A 6395-nucleotide genomic window follows, 5' to 3' on the forward strand; every position below is an offset into this window, starting at 1 on the left:
GTGTCACCGTCGTGCCGACCCGACATTAACTATCGGAGATTGTGAGTTAACCCCTAAACTCTGATTAGGGCATTAACTACGTTTAAGGATTAGAATAATTGTTATTAATTGCTGATTGGAATAATTAGCGGGTGGCAAATATTTATTTAATTTATTATCGAATTGTTTGTCTAAAGTCGGGGTCGTTAAATATTATGGTGACAATTAATTGAAACTTAAACTAATTTATTGAGATAGGTTAATTAATTAAAGTTGGATTAATTAATTATGGTTAGGAAAATTAATTAATTATTTGATGATTATTATTATTATTTGGTGATTGTATAATGATTGCTGAGTGTCCGGATTGATGTGATTGATCACCCTGTTCATGGATGCAAGGTCTGGTGGATAATATGTTTATTTGTGTGACTACGTATGGACTGAATTTTAAGCATGAAAATGGCTTTGAGCCTAATTTTGAGCACGACCGTGTGCGCATTGGGTTAAATGCAAAGATATAAATTGGCTAATTGCCTGTCGTGCTCGTGTGGTCACATAATGGATGTCGTCCCCTCGGGTACATGAGGACGAAGTCGACACCCTCGGGTACGAGGGGTCAAGTCCGGTAAGTTCATGCCAAGGGTACTTAGAACCACACGATTTATCAAATGCCTAACTATTAGTCCATGTTGAGGGTACCCGAAACTACATGGCTTTTCAGTCGCCGTTGTCGAAGGAATGGAACGATGCCTGGTTCTCGCGGAAAAGCATGGTTTTGCTAAGACCGGGAATGGTCACTAATAATTGGAACACGCGTGGTGCATTGTGCATGCGAATTGTGACGAGCGTCCCGGTTATGTGCCTTGGTTGTATGCAATGGATTGCATGTTATATATGAACTGTTAACTATGTAGACCAAGGCGGGATAAACTTGCATGTGTTTGATGATTGATTGTTGGTTTGGGGTTTGACCCTGTGATAGATAAAGCATTGCGAGGATTTTACGCTATTGATTTGATATCAATATTATTCTCCATGCTTAGGCTGCCTTGAGTGAGTCGGTGTTCTGCTTGGACTTAGGCGTTGACTCACCGCGATTTATATCTCACCCCGTTGTTAACTATTTTTCGGGCCCTTAGGCGTGAAGAGCCAAAAGTGGGCATGGAACTTCTTTTTTAGTAGCACGGAGGGATTGCGGGAAGTGGCCCCGAGGCGGGGCTTGTATATACGTACTTTTTAGGGTTAACAGTAAATAAATAAAAATGATTGTGGCTAATGTTGATTGATGTAACCGACGTGATTTCCAGCTTTTCTATCCTTGTTGACTTTATAACTGTTTGGGAGTTGTATGTTCCACATGCGCTTAATACTAAAATAAAAATAATGGATTGATGACGTGCTTGGGATGTCGTTCTTTTTGACCCGAGACGATTTGGTAGGGTTGTTGTTGGCCCGGGGATCGGGACGTGACATTTAAGGCTAATATTTCATGCAACGGTTCGGGTTGTACCAACAATTTATTAAAAATACATAATTAATTTCATGCATGTTAGGATGCTGAATTCACGTATCGTTGGCGTGTAAAATATTAATAATGTGTCGATTGTACGTCAAAAAATATCAAAGTATCTGACATGCCACGGAAGCCTCCGAAGGAGTGTCGGTCCTTCTTAATCGATTATAGCGTCGAATATATGTAGGAATAAAATAGAAGAGGAAGCCAAAAACAAAAGTGCGTTCTTCATCAAAAACGAGGAAAGCAGTAAAAGGGGGAAGAATAACTATGATGATTCTTTGAACCTTCTAAAATAAACCCCACCCTACCTTGGAATGAAATGAACCGTCTCATCTCCTCTCTCTCTCTCTCTCTCTCTTTCTCTCTCTATCTACCCGACATTAATTATATTTATTTTTTAATTAAATCCCCTCACTTACCTTCTATCTCCTATTTATTCTCTCTCTCTCTCTCTCTCTCTCTATCTTCTTCACCGTGCTTCCTCCCTTTTCATTCGCCACCATCAATCCATCTTTAAATATAACCTTTGCATGATTAGACTATTACCGTATCTATTATCCAATTTCTCGTTGTCCATTAATGATTTTTCACCCGGGAGTTCTCCGATTCAATGCGATGCACCTTTTGAAATAGTAATTCCCCTCCTCCTCCTCCTCCTCCTCCTCCTCTTCTGTTTCTTTTTCTTTTTACTTTCCTCGGGTCCGATCCGAGGGGTTTCGAGCGAAGAAATTACTGAATGAATCTAACAGCGCATGCTCCATTCATCCGAGCCGCCCGCGGGCGCCGTATCTAAAGTAGACGGGCCTTGCTAAATCGAATGATCTCGTCTAATTAGTCTTCGTGTAAGCAGCTCTATATCGCTATTGTTTGTATAATGATCTGAAGATAAGTAGCATGTGAACAAGTAATTTATGAAAGCCTGCCTTTATTTTATTTTTTTTTAATTGCGGTCAAATATGAAACACTGCTTAGTCTGTATTGTTAGAGATATTTAAGATATTTTCGCCGATTTTTTATGTTTATTTTGATTACGCATATCCGACTTAATTTCCTTAAATAGTCCTTTAATAAAGTCCATAAATGAAAATAGACTCTTCATGTACTCTTTTCTATAGAAATTATCAAAAAGATGACCATCAAAAAGTCGAGAGCAGTGGGTATGATGAATACAATACAGTGGCTGATGATTGGCTTGTATCGGTCGGGCTACGACGGCTGCAGCATCGGCGATGGTGGTGCTGGATTGTTTTTCGCAGCGGGTGGAGTTGCGGGGAGGTCAGCCATTTTTGGGACTTTGGCGTCGGAGTGCTTTTGTTGACTTGGTTTTGAGGGATCTCTTGCTCATCTCTTGGGAGAGCAGACTACCTTTCAATTTATAAGACCCGGTTGGGTCCCATGTCCCCCTCCCAAACCCGCAAACGCAACGCGTGACGCAACTAGGGATGAGCGGTTCCAAGTTCCTTACGGGTTCACTTGGAACCTGTAACCTACCTGTCGGAACGGGTTCCTCATTTTTTGGAACCTAAAACCTACCAGTTATACTTTGGAACCTGGAATCTACCCTATCACAGGTTCAAGGGTCGGTTCCAAGATACCCGAGAACTTATCAATTTATTTTATTTTATTTTATTTTTTTCATTTTTAGTTAAGCAAAATGAGAGTGAACGCTATAACATCTAAGAGAAAGTAGAGGTGAGTGATTTTAGATTCTATACGGGTTAAATTTAGAACCTAAAATCAATCCATTAGAATACTTTTATCATTTTTTGGAACCCGAAACCTAAAAATTTGTCCGGCTCCGGATTATACACTCATCATCGGATGCCATAAAACATTATAGGATCGTACAAAAATATATACCAAGAAAAATATACAAATTTATTTCGGGATCTAGGGTCCGGGTTCGGGTTCCGGGTTCTAGGTAGTGGAACCTGGAACCTACCTATTAGGACAGGTTCCTCAATTTTTGGAACCTGGAACCTACCATGCATACCTTGAAACCTGAAACCAGACAGGATCCTACAGGTTTCGGTTCCAGATTCTCGGTTCTACCCCGAAACCATGCTCACCCCTAGACGCAACCCCGAAAAACACACTTAAAAAGTCCATTTCCACAACCCCCCCCCCACGCCTTGCCAATTCGGACACCCCCACGCATTTAATGCCCATTTTGCCCCTCCTGCCAATTCGGGTCTGCGTGGGAGATTCTGCTGAGAAGTTGCGTGCGGCGGAACAGAAACTGGGCGGTCCATCTGTCGGTTGCTCATAATAAAAATATATATATCTTGGTTTCATAATGCGTTTTAGTGTTCGACCGAAACTAAAAATATGCATTTTAGTGGGCCAGCGATGGTGACAGCAACATTCGAAGAATTACAGGAAAAATTACTTAGGAAGTTTTAAACGTGATATAATTATGCCAATTTAATTTTTAATTTTTTTTATCAATTCAATCCTTAACCTTTTACATTTGTATCAATTCAATCCTTACGGCCAATTTAGAAGGAAATTGCTTACGTGACCAATTTTTAATAATATTTTTTGATTTTTTAACTTTATTTTATTTTATTTTATTTCTCTCTTTTTTCCTTCTTCCACCAGTGGTGTAATAAAAAATAACCGCAATAGTCGCCTTGTTTCACTAGGACTCAATATTTAGAAAAAAAATTATCAAGCTTTAGGTTGATATGTTTTTCCAACCGTATGAATTTGCACTTAATTGTGATAACATGTGTAATATTAGGAAATTTTTTTTAAAAAAATAACTTCAGTCCTAAACCTCTCGCGTTTGTGCTAATTCGATCCATCCGGCAAACTTTGATTGGCCGACACCGACGTGGACATCGGCCGATACTTACGAGGCAATTTTTAATAGCATTTTAATATTTTTAATTTTAATTTTCTTTTATTTTCCGGTTCATCTTCTTCCTCCATCGAGGTCTTGCCGACCACTAGTGTCGCCACCTTCAGGCGAGGCCGGCGCCACCGTCGCCGGGCAAAGCCGAGCCACCCCATGGTTGCAAGGTCGATCTCGCCTAGCGATGGCCGAGCCTTGCCGTTGGCTAGTTGGACGCCATTGTTTGCCTGTTTTCGGCCATCGCCCAATGCTAGCAATCTAGTTCTGGTTTTGACCGAAGTTTTAAGTGTTGGAGAATAACTTTTGGTCGCCGATGTTGAGTGATTTGGCCACTAGCAAGAGTGTGGTGATGGCTGTAATTAGCTGATGGATAAATTGGTGAGGGTCGTCGGCATCGGCGTCGGTGTCGGCTAAGGTCGGCAGCTATGCAGGCACCGACGAAAGCTCGAGAAGTGGCCTGCGAGGAAGAAGAAGAATAGTAAATAATAAAAAAGAAATAAAAAAAATTAAAAATACCCATTTGATGTTAAAAAAAGATGTTTTGTAGGAAGGTTAGCTAGATATTTCTTGTAAAAACACTAGCCCCGCGTCTTTTTGGAGAAAGCGGATTATTTATGATAAAAATGAGGAGCGTCAATAGTAAGATTCGGAGTTCTTAAAGAGTGCTTTGCAGCACGATGCTTGTATTATTTCCTCACAATCCAAAAAATATACGGCATGAATTGAGATATCTATATTTTGTCTCCTTCTTCTTTTCTTTTTTTTTTTTGCAAAAAGTGATCATACCCTTCACCTTAGTTGGATATTATTAGGCCTGAATCTAGTAAAAACCATCAACTTTGACTCGGATCTCATTCCCGACCCAAACTTTTCATTTGTATCCTAAAAAACCACAAACTTTGAATCAGTACCCAAATTTGTGCCTGTCAAATTTTCATCCACTGTTGTTGTTAAAGTCTTAAATATACGGCGCGTCATTTCACATGTAGTTGGTGGTTCGCGGCTGTGTTGACGTGGGAGGATCGCAAACAGCCACTACAGCTTCCCCTGCTTTTGGACAAAGCCGGTCGCGAGTTCCAGTTATCCGTCTTCTGAGTCGCATATTAGTTCTCTTCCTTTATTGATGTTGATGGGGGCAATAGATTGGGATAGAAAGTCCATTTTGCCCCTCCCGGCGCTGCATGATTCTGCTGAGATGTTGCGCGTGGATTAACAAAAACTGAATGGGCAATCTCTCGGTTTCTCATTAATATATATATATATATATATTGGTTTCTTAGTGCGTTTTATTCTTCGACCGGCATTTTAGTGGGCCTAGCGATGGTGACAACAACATTAGAAGAATTACGGGAAAAATCACCAAAAAAATTTTAAATTTGTTGCAATTGTGCCAATTCAATTATTAATTTTTTTTTTTTATCAATCCAATCCGAAACCTTTTATATTCATACCAATTAAGTCCTTACGGCCAATTTGGATGGAAATCGCAAACGTGATCAATTTTTAATAATATTTTTCAATTTTTCTTTTCTTTTCTTTCTCTTTTTTTTTATATTCTTCTTTTCCAGTGGTGTGGACTGGCGAAGATTGCCCATGCCGGTGGCCTTGCCTAGATATGGCGAGGCGCGACCTCGCTCTTGCCTTTGGCTGGTCATGAGGCTCAGTGGCCAGCTGGAGGAGGAAGAAAAAGAAGAAGAAGAAAAAGAAAAGAGAACGAAAAAAGGGAAAAAAATAAAAATAAAAAAATCGAAATAATATTATAGCATTATTAAGAATTCGCCATATCAGCGTCGCTTACGTCACACCTAGCGGTTTCCTTTCAAAATTGGCTAGAATGGATGAATTGGCACAAATGCAAGAAGATTTAGAATTGAATTGACAAATAAATTATTTTTGACTGAATTAGCATAATTTTAATAGGTTTAAGATTTTTGTGGTAATTTTACCGACAATTACATGTTAGCCCCAAAAATCTTGGGCCAATAGCAAGTCACATCTTGATGTTTCACTTTCTTACATTGTGAACTTGGTGATAATGTG

Source organism: Rhodamnia argentea, chromosome 6 (genome assembly GCF_020921035.1).
Source record: "Rhodamnia argentea isolate NSW1041297 chromosome 6, ASM2092103v1, whole genome shotgun sequence".
In the NCBI taxonomy this organism is placed as follows: domain Eukaryota; kingdom Viridiplantae; phylum Streptophyta; class Magnoliopsida; order Myrtales; family Myrtaceae; genus Rhodamnia; species Rhodamnia argentea.